The following is a 12,892-nucleotide window of genomic DNA, read 5'->3' on the forward strand; positions in this document are numbered from 1 at the left end:
GCCTTGATTAGTGCCCTGGCTCTATCCACTTGCACCCCAGATAGAGGTGGAAGGCTCAGGAAAGGGGTGGGGCCCTTGATTAGTGCCCTGGCTCTATCCACTTGCATCTCAGATAGAGGTGGAAGGCTCAGGAAAGGGGTGGGGACCTTGATTAGTGCCCTGGCTCTATCCACTTGCACCTCAGATAGAAGCGGAGGGTTCAGGAAAGGGGTGGGGACCTTGATTAGTGCCCTGGCTCTATCCACTTGCATCTCAGATAGAGGTGGAGGGCTCAGGAAAGGGATGGGGGCCTTGATTAGTGCCCTGGCTCTATCCACTTGCATCTCAGATAGAGGTGGAAGGCTCAGGAAAGGGGTGGGGACCTTGATTAGTGCCCTGGCTCTATCCATTTGCACCTCAGATAGAAGCGGAGGGTTCAGGAAAGGGCTGGGGGCCTTGATTAGTGCCCTGGCTCTATCCACTTGCACCCCAGATAGAGGCGGAGGGCTCAGGAAAGGGCTGGGGGCCTTGATTAGTGCCCTGGCTCTATCCACTTGCACCTCAGATAGAGGTGGAAGGCTCAGGAAAGGGCTGTGGGCCTTGATTAGTGCCCTGGCTCTATCCACTTGCATCTCAGATAGAGGTGGAGGGCTCAGGAAAGGGGCCGGGGCCTTGATTAGTGCCCTGGCTCTATCCACTTGCATCTCAGATAGAGGTGGAGGGCTCAGGAAAGGGCTGGGGGCGTTGATTAGTGCCCTGGCTCTATCCACTTGCATCTCAGATAGAGGTGGAAGGCTCAGGAAAGGGGTGGGGACCTTGATTAGTGCCCTGGCTCTATGCACTTGCATCTCAGATAGAGGTGGAGGGTTCAGGAAAGGGGTGGGGACCTTGATTAGTGTCCTGGCTCTATCCACTTGCATCTCAGATAGAGGTGGAAGGTTCAGGAAAGGGGTGGGGACCTTGATTAGTGCCTTGGCTCTATCCACTTGCACCTGAGATAGAGGCGGAGGGCTCAGGAAAGGGGTGGGGACCTTGATTAGTGCCCTGGCTCTATCCACTTGCATCTCAGATAGAGGTGGAAGGCTCAGGAAAGGGGTGGGGACCTTGATTAGTGCCCTGGCTCTATCCACTTGCACCTCAGATAGAAGCGGAGGGTTCAGGAAAGGGGTGGGGACCTTGATTAGTGCCCTGGCTCTATCCACTTGCACCCCAGATAGAGGTGGAGAGCTCAGGAAAGGGCTGGGGGCCTTGATTAGTGCCCTGGCTCTATCCACTTGCATCTCAGATAGAGGTGGAGGGCTCAGGAAAGGGCTGGGGGCGTTGATTAGTGCCCTGGCTCTATCCACTTGCACCTCAGATAGAGGTGGAGGGCTCAGGAAAGGGCTGGGGCCCTTGATTAGTGCCCTGGCTCTATCCACTTGCATCTCAGATAGAGGTGGAAGGCTCAGGAAAGGGGTGGGGACCTTGATTAGTGCCCTGGCTCTATCCACTTGCACCTCAGATAGAAGCGGAGGGCTCAGGAAAGGGGTGGGGGCCTTGATTAGTGCCCTGGCTCTATCCACTTGCACCTCAGATAAAAGCGGAGGGCTCAGGAAAGGGGTGGGGCCCTTGATTAGTGCCCTGGCTCTATCCACTTGCATCTCAGATAGAGGTGGAAGGCTCAGGAAAGGGGTGGGGACCTTGATTAGTGCCCTGGCTCTATCCACTTGCACCTCAGATAGAAGCGGAGGGTTCAGGAAAGGGGCGGGGACCTTGATTAGTGCACTGGCTCTATCCACTTGCATCTCAGATAGAGGCGGAGGGCTCAGGAAAGGGGCGGGGGCCTTGATTAGTGCCCTGGCTCTATCCACTTGCACCCCAGATAGAGGTGGAGGGCTCAGGAAAGGGGTGGGGACCTTGATTAGTGCCCTGGCTCTATCCACTTGCACCTCAGATAGAAGCGGAGGGTTCAGGAAAGGGGTGGGGACCTTGATTAGTGCCCTGGCTCTATCCACTTGCACCTCAGATAGAAGCGGAGGGTTCAGGAAAGGGGTGGGGACCTTGATTAGTGCCCTGGCTCTATCCACTTGCACCTCAGATAGAGGCGGAGGGTTCAGGAAAGGGGTGGGGCCCTTGATTAGTGCCCTGCCTCTATCCACTTGCACCTCAGGTAGAGGCGGAAGGTTCAGGAAAGTGGTGAGGCCCTTGATTAGTGCCCTGGCTCTATCCACTTGCACCTCAGATAGAAGCGGAGGGTTCAGGAAAGGGGTGGCCCTTGATTAGTGCCCTGGCTCTATCCACTTGCATCTCAGATAGAGGCGGAGGGTTCAGGAAAGGGGTGGCCCTTGATTAGTGCCCTGGCTCTATCCACTTGCATCTCAGATAGAGGCGGAGGGTTCAGGAAAGGGGTGGCCCTTGATTAGTGCCCTGGCTCTATCCACTTGCATCTCAGATAGAGGCGGAGGGCTCAGGAAAGGGGCGGGGACCTTGATTAGTGCCCTGGCTCTATCCACCTGCACCTCAGATAGAGGCGGAGGGTTCAGGAAAGGGGTGGGGACCTTGATTAGCGCCCTGGCTCTATCCACTTGCACCTCAGATAGAGGTGGAGGGTTCAGGAAAGGGGCGGGGACCTTGATTAGCGCCCAGGCTCTATCCACTTGCATCTCAGATAGAGGTGGAGAGCTCAGGAAAGGGCTGGGGGCCTTGATTAGTGCCCTGGCTCTATCCACTTGCATCTCAGATAGAGGTGGAGGGCTCAGGAAAGGGGTGGGGACCTTGATTAGTGCCCTGGCTCTATCCACTTGCACCTCAGATAGAGGTGGAGGGCTCAGGAAAGGGGTGGGGCCCTTGATTAGTGCACTGGCTCTATCCACTTGCATCTCAGATAGAGGTGGAGGGCTCAGGAAAGGGGTGGGGCCCTTGATTAGTGCACTGGCTCTATCCACTTGCATCTCAGATAGAGGTGGAGGGCCCAGGAAAGGTGTGGGGACCTTGATTAGTGCCCTGCCTCTATCCACTTGCACCAGGTGGAGGGCTCAGAAAAGGGGTGGGGACCTTGATTAGTGCCCTGGCTCTATCCACTTGCACCTCAGATAGAGGTGGAGGGTTCAGGAAAGGGGTGGGGACCTTGATTAGTGCCCTGGCTCTATCCACTTGCACCTCAGATAGAGGTGGAGGGCTCAGGAAAGGGGTGGGGCCCTTGATTAGTGCACTGGCTCTATCCACTTGCATCTCAGATAGAGGTGGAAGGCTCAGGAAAGGGGTGGGGGCCTTGATTAGTGCCCTGGCTCTATCCACTTGCACCTCAGATAGAGGTGGAGGGCTCAGGAAAGGGGTGGGGACCTTGATTAGTGCCCTGGCTCTATCCACTTGCATCTCAGATAGAAGCGGAGGGTTCAGGAAAGGGGTGGGGACCTTGATTAGTGCCCTGGCTCTATCCACTTGCACCTCAGATAGAGGTGGAGGGCTCAGGAAAGGGGTGGGGACCTTGATTAGTGCCCTGGCTCTATCCACTTGCATCTCAGATAGAGGTGGAAGGCTCAGGAAAGGGGTGGGGGCCTTGATTAGTGCCCTGGCTCTATCCACTTGCACCTCAGATAGAGGTGGAGGGCTCAGGAAAGGGGTGGTGACCTTGATTAGTGCCCTGGCTCTATCCACTTGCATCTCAGATAGAGGTGGAGGGTTCAGGAAAGGGGTGGGGACCTTGATTAGTGCCCTGGCTCTATCCACTTGCATCTCAGATAGAGGTGGAGGGCTCAGGAAAGGGGTGGGGACCTTGATTAGTGCCCTGGCTCTATCCACTTGCACCTCAGATAGAGGTGGAGGGCTCAGGAAAGGGGTGGGGACCTTGATTGGTGGAGGGCTCAGGAAAGGGGTGGGGACCTTGATTAGTGCCCTGGCTCTATCCACTTGCACCTCAGATAGAAGCGGAGGGTTCAGGAAAGGGGTGGGGACCTTGATTAGTGCCCTGGCTCTATCCACTTGCACCTCAGATAGAGGAGGAGCATTTGGCAAAACGCTATATGTAGCAGTTTTAGATCAAACGGCAGCCTTTGACAATATTGACCTAACTTTACTTTGGGAGAAGTTGAAGAGGTGGGGTATTTGTCGAGGCCCCCTGACAGTAACAATACTGTAAGTGTCAGATGAAATACCCATGGAGATTTATCAAGCCCTATCACAGTTATAAGAGGGGTTCGCCAGGGTTGTATTCTTGGGCCCATCTCTTTAATCTCTTCCTGGCAGATCTGTGGATGGAGTCTCTCTCATAATGGGGTGGGGTAGGGCTTGTGCCAAAATGGGGTGATTTAAGAGTACAAACCACTCGGGGAGAAACATTACTATTTTTTATATTCGATGCACCTCGTATGGGGGTACAGACCTTCCTGTTACATCTAGCATCACCGTTTCACACAAAACAAGGACGGGTACATGGTCATTAAGTCGCGAAGCTATTTTTCAAAGTCTATTATTGTGTTCCCTAAGCTTCACCCTAGCTAGAAGAACACCCTGTCCCTCCGTGGTGTTCTCCCCCTAGATGGCGATGGGGTGCCGCCTATCTAACAGGATAGGAAGGGGTAAGCTAACCCTAAAACTACAATGAGAAATGCATTCTTATTAAAAACTCAATCTGGCGACCAGTCCCATGATTGGCAGCGTCGCGGTAGAGCAGTTCACGTGGGTGTACTCAGTAAGTAGTGCACTACCATATAGTTATTCACCCTCTGCGAAGTGTGCTCGACCTAACCATGTAAACTGTAATAATTGCTCTGACATCTTTGCAAGAGGAAGTTCTCTTGGGCTTGAAGAACAGAATGGCTGAGGGCGAAGCAGCATGGACAGAACTATGGGCTTAGTATTTGGTGAAGTCAACTCACTCTGTGGATTTTTGATTTACATTGTGAGAAAAGTTGTTGTACTGATGGTTTTTGCTCATTTTTGCTGCCGTATTTTAGTATTTCTTTGTATTATCCTCCTGTTTTAGTTGAGTGTAAAAGTTTCTTGTAAACTGTAAAACACTTTTAATAATAAAAAAAACATTTGGGACGAGTGCTTTGGCGAGTGCAGTTAAGTGCAGGGACGACTCATACCACTTGCTGCACTTATACTGCTGATGTTGTGCGAACATTATTGATTATAAAACAGACTTCAAACAACGTTTATTGGGAAAACTAACCTCTGGACACTCGCCTCACTTCCTACTGCCTACATAAGCACAAGGCGACGCGCATTTGCGTGCGCTCATTTGGGACGAGTGCTTTGGAGAGTGCAGTTAGGTAGTTTGGTAGGTGGGCTGTGGCTAGCCTGTAATTGCTAGTTATAATTTGCTTGTCAACCCATTGAAACTGGTTTACTGCTTGAACAGTCATTGCATTTCTGCACCGTGCCTTGGGTAAAAAAGTTGGCCGCTTTTTGTGCTCCCAAAGTCATTTATTTTCAGTGTCTGCCACTCGCTTTTTATTAATGTCACGCTAAAGTCAGCAATGCCTTATAACACTGACTTGCAGCAGCAGGCAATAACTTCTAACGTAACTACCCCAAAAAAATGCAACCTGCAATAGTCGATCGCATTCAGGTGAGAGATCCCAAGAGTAGTGAATCATGTACAGCGGATATCGGAGGGTACTCCAAGCCGTCGTTCGAATCAAAGGCAGCCTAAAGCAGCCGTGGTAGTTCAACGGCGGGCAGAAACCAAACATGATTTATTAATTGACTTCTCCGAAGTCTCCGATATAACTATGGCGACTGTGGTCCTGGCCTCAGAGGAGGGTCGAGACTCCAAAGAACCAGTTACTCTTACTTCGGAATTGAATACAGAACATTCAGACGCAGCTAATGCACATATTAAGGATATAGAATGCCAAGATCTTAAAAAAAATACTTTTTTATTGTCCATTTAGTTTATTACAAACTTTAGACACACAAAAAACCAGATCATAATCTTAAATTATAGTACTGTACAGTAGAATTAGGGCTACATGAAATACACATTTAAACAACATCTCTACATTTAATTTCATCCCAAATTAAGTTGATACAACAAGTTTATATGTGTTAAAATTACAGCACAAATATGTCAATTTGTACATTTCCTCAAAAATTCTTTCCATATATTAAAAGCTGCAGCCGTGATTACGATTGATGATGCGTCCAGTATGGGAGACCAACATTGGTCACCAGAGCAATTGTTGATATTAGTTCAAAAGTCATTTGTAACCACGAGAATAGAGAATGTACAGTGATTTATAATTCGGCAATACATGGCGTCCTGTCTCTATTTCTGTGGAACATAATTGACAAAGGCGGTCTTCGAAGGGAATTTTTTGCCAGATTCCAAGTATATTCATAGTGGGGCGCAGATTGAGTCGTAGATACAAAATAAAACGTTTGCGTTAGATAGAGCAGAACTTTAACAGATGAGTAGACGGTGAGTGTCTGTGGAAACGTAGTCCTAAAAAATCGTTATCTACTTTTTGCCATAAAGTTTAACATTATTTGCTATATCCCAATATCTAACTTTTCTTTTTATTTATTTATTTTTTCTACGTAATTGGGGTCAGAAGTCAGCACGTCAGCAGTTAAACTTAGTTCAGAAATAAATGTCATTGCAGTATTCGCAGATTCCGCGAAAGAACTATTTTCAACAACCTGATCCCTCTCTTTACCCATACGTAAAAACAGGTAATTTGAGATCTGTTTGTTGCCCAAGAACGTCCCATATAAAAGGGTTCTTTGTACATACCAAGATGTTTTCAGCGAGGTGACCCCCGAACTCGAGTCGCAACGCCTCTACAGGTACACAATTTGGGACATTTCTAACCGATCTTAGTATTTTACCCTCAAATTGTTCCAATCAAGTGATCTGTTTGTTGTTCAGGACAAACGTGCCGTATACTATAGCAGGTAACATACTGGTACAATTTACTTCCAAAAGTCCCTCAATGTTATACTCACCACGGTGCATGATAAAGTATTTGAGGGCTGACCCTTTTCTCCACTTTTTTGGTTTTTTTTTTTTTTCTTTTTTCTTGATAGTAGTTAACACCAGGTTTTGAGCTGATCGAGAAAGCCAAATAATTATATTTGAGCACTCTATCTAGGCGAGTCTCATCTATATTACAAGCATATTTACCCTTGTCAGTTCCTTTTTTACTTATGCATAATCTTTTGGATTCAGGTATATGGATAACCATGGCGTTCTTTTTAGCATAGTCGGCCAAGGCGTTTATGGAGCGCTGTAGGCCGACTGGGGTGAGGTCGAGCATATCGATATCTTCGGCATATGATAGCCACAGTATCTTTGTACTGTTTATGCTCAGAGGAAAGTTATTTATAGATGAGAAAACAGTGCTCAGGTCCGCAGTGAAAAGATTATAGAAAATCGGTCCCAGCACACAGCCGCTATTAGTTTGCATATATTTAGTGCAGAGTTCCACCAAATTCAAGCGAGCTGTGATTGAGGTATTGGTATACAATTGCTGTACATTATACAGTAAATCCCCATCTATATCCCAGGCTATAGGTTTATCCCAGAGTAAAGCTTGTGGGACGAGGTCAAAGGCCTTGCTGAAATCGACACAGCAACAAAAAAGATAGTCTGTTAGGTTTTTTTGTTTCCCCTGATAGGTATTGCAAGACACTTATATTTGTGATGGTATTATAATTTTTTCTGAATCCTGTTTGAAAAGGACTAAGTATTATCGTAGGCCCATCTGGTAAGTTTGCGCAAGAGAATAGTAGCAAATATCTTTTGACTCTTATCCATCATGGCGAGTAATCTATAATTATGGGGGTTAAGTCTATCGTCCTTCTTAAAAATTGGAACCAAGATGGATTTTTGCCAACTATGTGGAATGATTCCAGTTTTTTCAATATGCTTATACAAACAGACAAATATCTGTGCCCACAGAGTAGGATGGGCCTTAAGTACGACATTAGGGAGGGGCTGTGGCTAGAGAGCCATGTAACAGAACGTGTTCTAGCTGAGGCTCCTGCTGATCCTGACTACATCCGAAAAAAAACCCAAATGAAACCAGACTCTAGAGCCATTATTGCTGAAGAAAAGAGTGTGTGAAGCTCTAGGGTGTAAGTGGATACATTAATGCACCCGGCAGATAGTGCGGCGCAGAAGAACAGAACTAAAGAAGTCCGGGGAAGATAGAGTGCGGCCATCTAAAGATGGCGGCTGCCTAAGAACAAAGGGAGCAAATCAGCAACGGCTGAATCAGACTCCGGAGGATCGCGTGTCCGTCAACACAAAGGTCGCAGGGCACACTGCAACGGCGGCACCCTTGATGCGAACCATGGCAATGACACAATAGAATAACGTCCTGGAGGACGAAGGGAAGAAATCCGAGGCAAGTACCCAGTGCAGGGAACAAGACAGCTGACCGCAAGAGATCACTTGCAAGTCCTGTGGACCGCCCATCGGCTGGGTTCAGGAGGGGGTCCGACTGAAAGGCACAACCGTGCAGAGGCGAAGCCGGGCCCGTGAAGGTGTATAGAGCAACTGTATCATTGGATTGGTGTGAGCGGACTGAACAGCAACGCTCCAGACCCCGCGGAGCGGGCAGAGCCGAGAAAGCAGAGGGGATACAAAGTATCGAGGACAACACGGACCGAGCAGAGCTGGGACAGTGGAGCGGGGGGACCCGGCAGGTAGCAGAGAGTGGCGGACCTTACACCACCAGTGATACGAGGCACAGACCAGAGGCGCTTCATCACAGAAGTAGTGAACAATGTGGAAAGAGCTCGCACAGGATGTTAAAGGCTTGGAATTAGATGGCGGAACACTGTAATTTAGCCCAAAATTGACAGAAATGCTTGAGCATCATGGAACACTGCTGAGAGTGCATTCCGTAGGGCTGACAAACTGCGCCGGTGTTTGCATAGACAAGGAAGAAAATGGCGGCAGGATTCCAAAGTGTGCAGAGACAAGTGAGATAAAGACAGGAGCTGTGCCCGCTCAGTGGAGCCTCTGACAGACGGTTGATCGGCTGAATGGACAGCCCTGCAGCCCTGGACTGGGTGTAGCAGGAGACATTTGCCATTAATCCGAGTGCAGCGGTGTGTGCTGACAGGCTGAGGCGCGTAATACAGTGCTGTTCATGTAACGAAGGATGGCCGGAGGCAGTGAGCAACTCCCCTGCCGGTGACACTGGTGGGCCTGCGGAGGTGCGGCTGGAGGAAAGCAGAGCGCCCGAGCGGAGAGTGGAAAGCAGGTGGCTTCTGGCGCGCACAAAGACCATAAATGAGCTCGCGCCGGTGATCGAGGGGGGAGCAGGCTCATCGTAGAAGAACCAGCGGAAGCGCCCAATCATTCCCCCAGCTGAGACCAGGCGTAGCACTAAAGACAGACGGTGGGGGACGAGAGGAAACCAGAGTGGATGGGGAGGCCACGCAGGACTGGATAATAAGGCGGCATAGACCCAGGGCACCCCTGCCACCCACCATTCCTAAATATCGCTGAGTCCAGACGCCAGCTGCACTTGGGTGATGGCAGACTAGATGTGTGCTGCTGGAAAAGGCAGCAAGACCCTGCCAGGACCAATGGTGAGCGAAGGGCACAGGGACTAAAAGAGGAGCGAATAGATAGCAGCGGCAGACAAGTGAAATATCACAACAAGCCCACAGAGGGAATCCTGGAAGGGGGACCATAGCTGGCCCTCAAATGAAGCGCGAGCCGCAGTAATAGGAAGATTGTGGATTGATAAGGACATAATAACAAAAGGAGCCCCGCTGCAGGAGAGGCTTGTCTCCCACTGGAGTGGGGCAATCGACTGAAAAGGGGAGCAGTGGCTTTAGTAAGGCGGCCAGACCCCAGTGTAACAGCACTGCCAAGGGAGCATTGGAGTATCACGACACGGGAAAGGGCCAGGCAACGGACCGTATAGAGACGCCACACGGTACACAACCCACTCGTGAAACACACCTACAGAATACGAGGACTTCTACCACAGCCTCCCTCAGGCATCATAGTTGGTTATAGACTAGCCCCGAAGTGCCAGAGACCACACATCCAAGAGCCTAAATTGAGGCATACGACAACACTGACATGCCGAACAAACAGACCAAGGCAAAGGGCAAACAACCCACGTTGGAATAATATGCAACAACACTGCAGTCGGCAGAAGGGGCTAGGAGCAAGGAGAAGAACGCTGCCACGGACATCGCCACGGCGAGCAAAGACCAGCAGATCCTGTAAGCAATCGCGCATCTGAAACTAGCATGGGAAACTAAACTGGAATTGGCCATGGTCGAATTGAAGGCGGCACTGGAACTTAAAGTTGGCGCAGTACAGGAAGAGGTGAATATCCTCAGACAAGATGTTAGAGCACTAGCAGATCGCACAGGCGAACTGGAAAAGGAAGTGACCCCGAATACAGCTGCATGTGCATCTCACACATCGGAAATTCACATCCTGGAACAACGCGTGAGCAATTTGGAAAATAGGGCAGAAGAAGCAGAGGGACGCGCCTGGAGAAACAACATGCGCATCGTGGGAGTACTGGAAGGTGCAGAGGGAGCAAATCCAATGGACTACGTTGAGAGAATGCTGCTGCAAGAAATAGGAGGAAGGGTGCTCACCCAAGGATTTACGGTGGAACGAGCACACATGGCCCTGACAAGGAGGCCACTGCCAGGTGCCCCCCCAGTCCCCTCCGAGACCAATAATCGCCAAAATCCTGAACTATCGAGACAGGGAAAAAATCCTAGAACACTTCCGGAAGGGAGGCACGATACAAAGGCCGTCAGCGAATATCACGGTATACCCAGACTACACACTGTTGGTGCAAAGACACTGCATGAACTATGGGTCAGTGAAGAGAAGATTGCGGGAAGCAGGCTACAAATATGTTACTGTACCCGGCCAAACTGAAGGTGTACCACAAAAATAGAGCACTGTTCTTTGACACCCCAGAGGATGCGTCAGAGTGGCTGGACACACAGAACTGCCCATCGGAAACTGACAACCAGAAAGAAGACGGTGCAGATAAGGAAAATAGAGCCAACGGTGCTGCACAATCAGACAATGGGACTAGAATATAAGACAGGGCGAAGCCAGTTGGGATAGATGCAAGATGGGCTGCATAAATACGAACGCTCAAGTACGGCGATATAGTGCAAATTTGCAAGAGCCTCAACGGACTCGCTCTCATACCCCCAAGAATAGATTAGTTAGGTTACCGATCTATCGGTAACACCCTGCTAGGTTCCTGATTTTGGCACACCGAGATAGGACCTAATGCAGGGGAGCCTGAGATCCAGGGATGGAGCTGGGCATTTGTTGGGGATGGGCAGGGAGGGGGGAGGGTATGTGTGTAGTGAAACTAGTTGGAGAATATAAGGTGTGGGGGGTTAGTTGGGGAGTTAATGTTGAAAAGGGACTGGGAACGAGCCCACATTCATGCCAAGCAAAATCGGAGAGAAGAACGAGGAGGGAGGGAGAAGGGATAAGGGATAAAATATGGATGACAATGGGAGGTCTTAGAATAGTAACTTGGAATGTGAGAGGCCTCAACAGTTACCTGAAGAGGAACAAAGTAATGATGTATTTGAGAAGGCAAAAAGTGGACATGGCATTACTGCAAGAAACCCACCTTACCAAAGAGAAACTAGTGGTGGTCAAGAAAAAGTGGAGAGGGACCACCATGGGAGCAACGTACTCCGCTTACGCCAGGGGGGTGGTAACCTGGGTGGCACCTCATGTGCCATTCCAGATGCTTCAGGCCACGGCGGAGCCGGATGGGAGGATGATAGTGATGTGGGGGCTGCTGGAGAATAGAGAACTGAGTATCATAAATACGTACGCCCCCAACCAAGATACGGCGGCCTACTTCAGGACACTATACAGCAAAATCAGCCCCCATATGGGAGGCGCGATCATATGGGGAGGGGACTTTAACTGCACGCTATACCCTAAAATGGACAGGTCAGACACGAAACTAGATAAACCCACCCCCGCCGCGAAGGCACTACAGGCCCTGCTGAGAGACTTCGGGCTAGAGGATATCAGCACTTGAATGATAGGCATTACTCACACTACGCCGCCCCGCACAACCAGTATACGAGACTGGATTATATGTTTGTTGCCTCAGAACTTGTAGGGGAAATGATGGGCTCAGATTATAAGGCAAGAATATTATCGGACCACTCCCCTCTGGTCCTAGAGTGAAGACATCAGCCCCCGAGACCAAGAATGCCGACATGGCGGCTTAGAGCCGAGGCCCTGCAGGATTCGGTATTTCGAGAGGACCTAAGGGAGGAGATCATTGGGTACTTCGATACTAACACAGGGAGCGTATAGTCAGAGGGAACCCTATGGGAGGCGTTTAAGGTGGTGGTGAGGGGAGCGGCCATATCCAAATCCAGAGGGCTCCAAGGGGGCATAGAGCGTGAGCTACAAGAGACAGAGCAGAAACTAGAAGAAATAATGAATGGGGGAGGTACCTCACAGGAGGACGCTGTACAAGTGAGCCAACTACAACAAGTTAGCGGGGGCTATAATCTGAACTATAAAAAATACATTGAAAGGCAACATGCAGGGGGGGATAAACCGGGGAGGCTGCTAGCATGGCTATATAAAAACGAGACACCAAGACCAGTAATCAGGGAGATGACGGGACAAGAAGGCCAGATCTGGAACACCCAGGAGAGGGTGAACGAGGGGTTCCTCAGATTCTACAAACGTCTCTATGAAGACACAGGGGAGATCGCAGAACGGAAGACTCAGAACACACTGGAAGACACAGGATTACCTAAATTAAACGAGGAAGAAAAGGAGAACCTGGAGGCCCCAATTACAATAGAGGAATTAGAGACAGTGGTATTGCACCTACCCACGAGCAAAGCCCCAGGGACAGATGGGCTCCCCAGTGAATTTTATAAACCATATAGACAAGAAGTGCTCCCCCCGCTGCTGGTTATGCTAAAT

The sequence above is a fragment of the Ambystoma mexicanum genome, chromosome 13 (assembly GCF_040938575.1).
Source record: "Ambystoma mexicanum isolate Mex_15411 chromosome 13, UKY_AmexF1_1, whole genome shotgun sequence".
NCBI classification, from domain to species: domain Eukaryota; kingdom Metazoa; phylum Chordata; class Amphibia; order Caudata; family Ambystomatidae; genus Ambystoma; species Ambystoma mexicanum.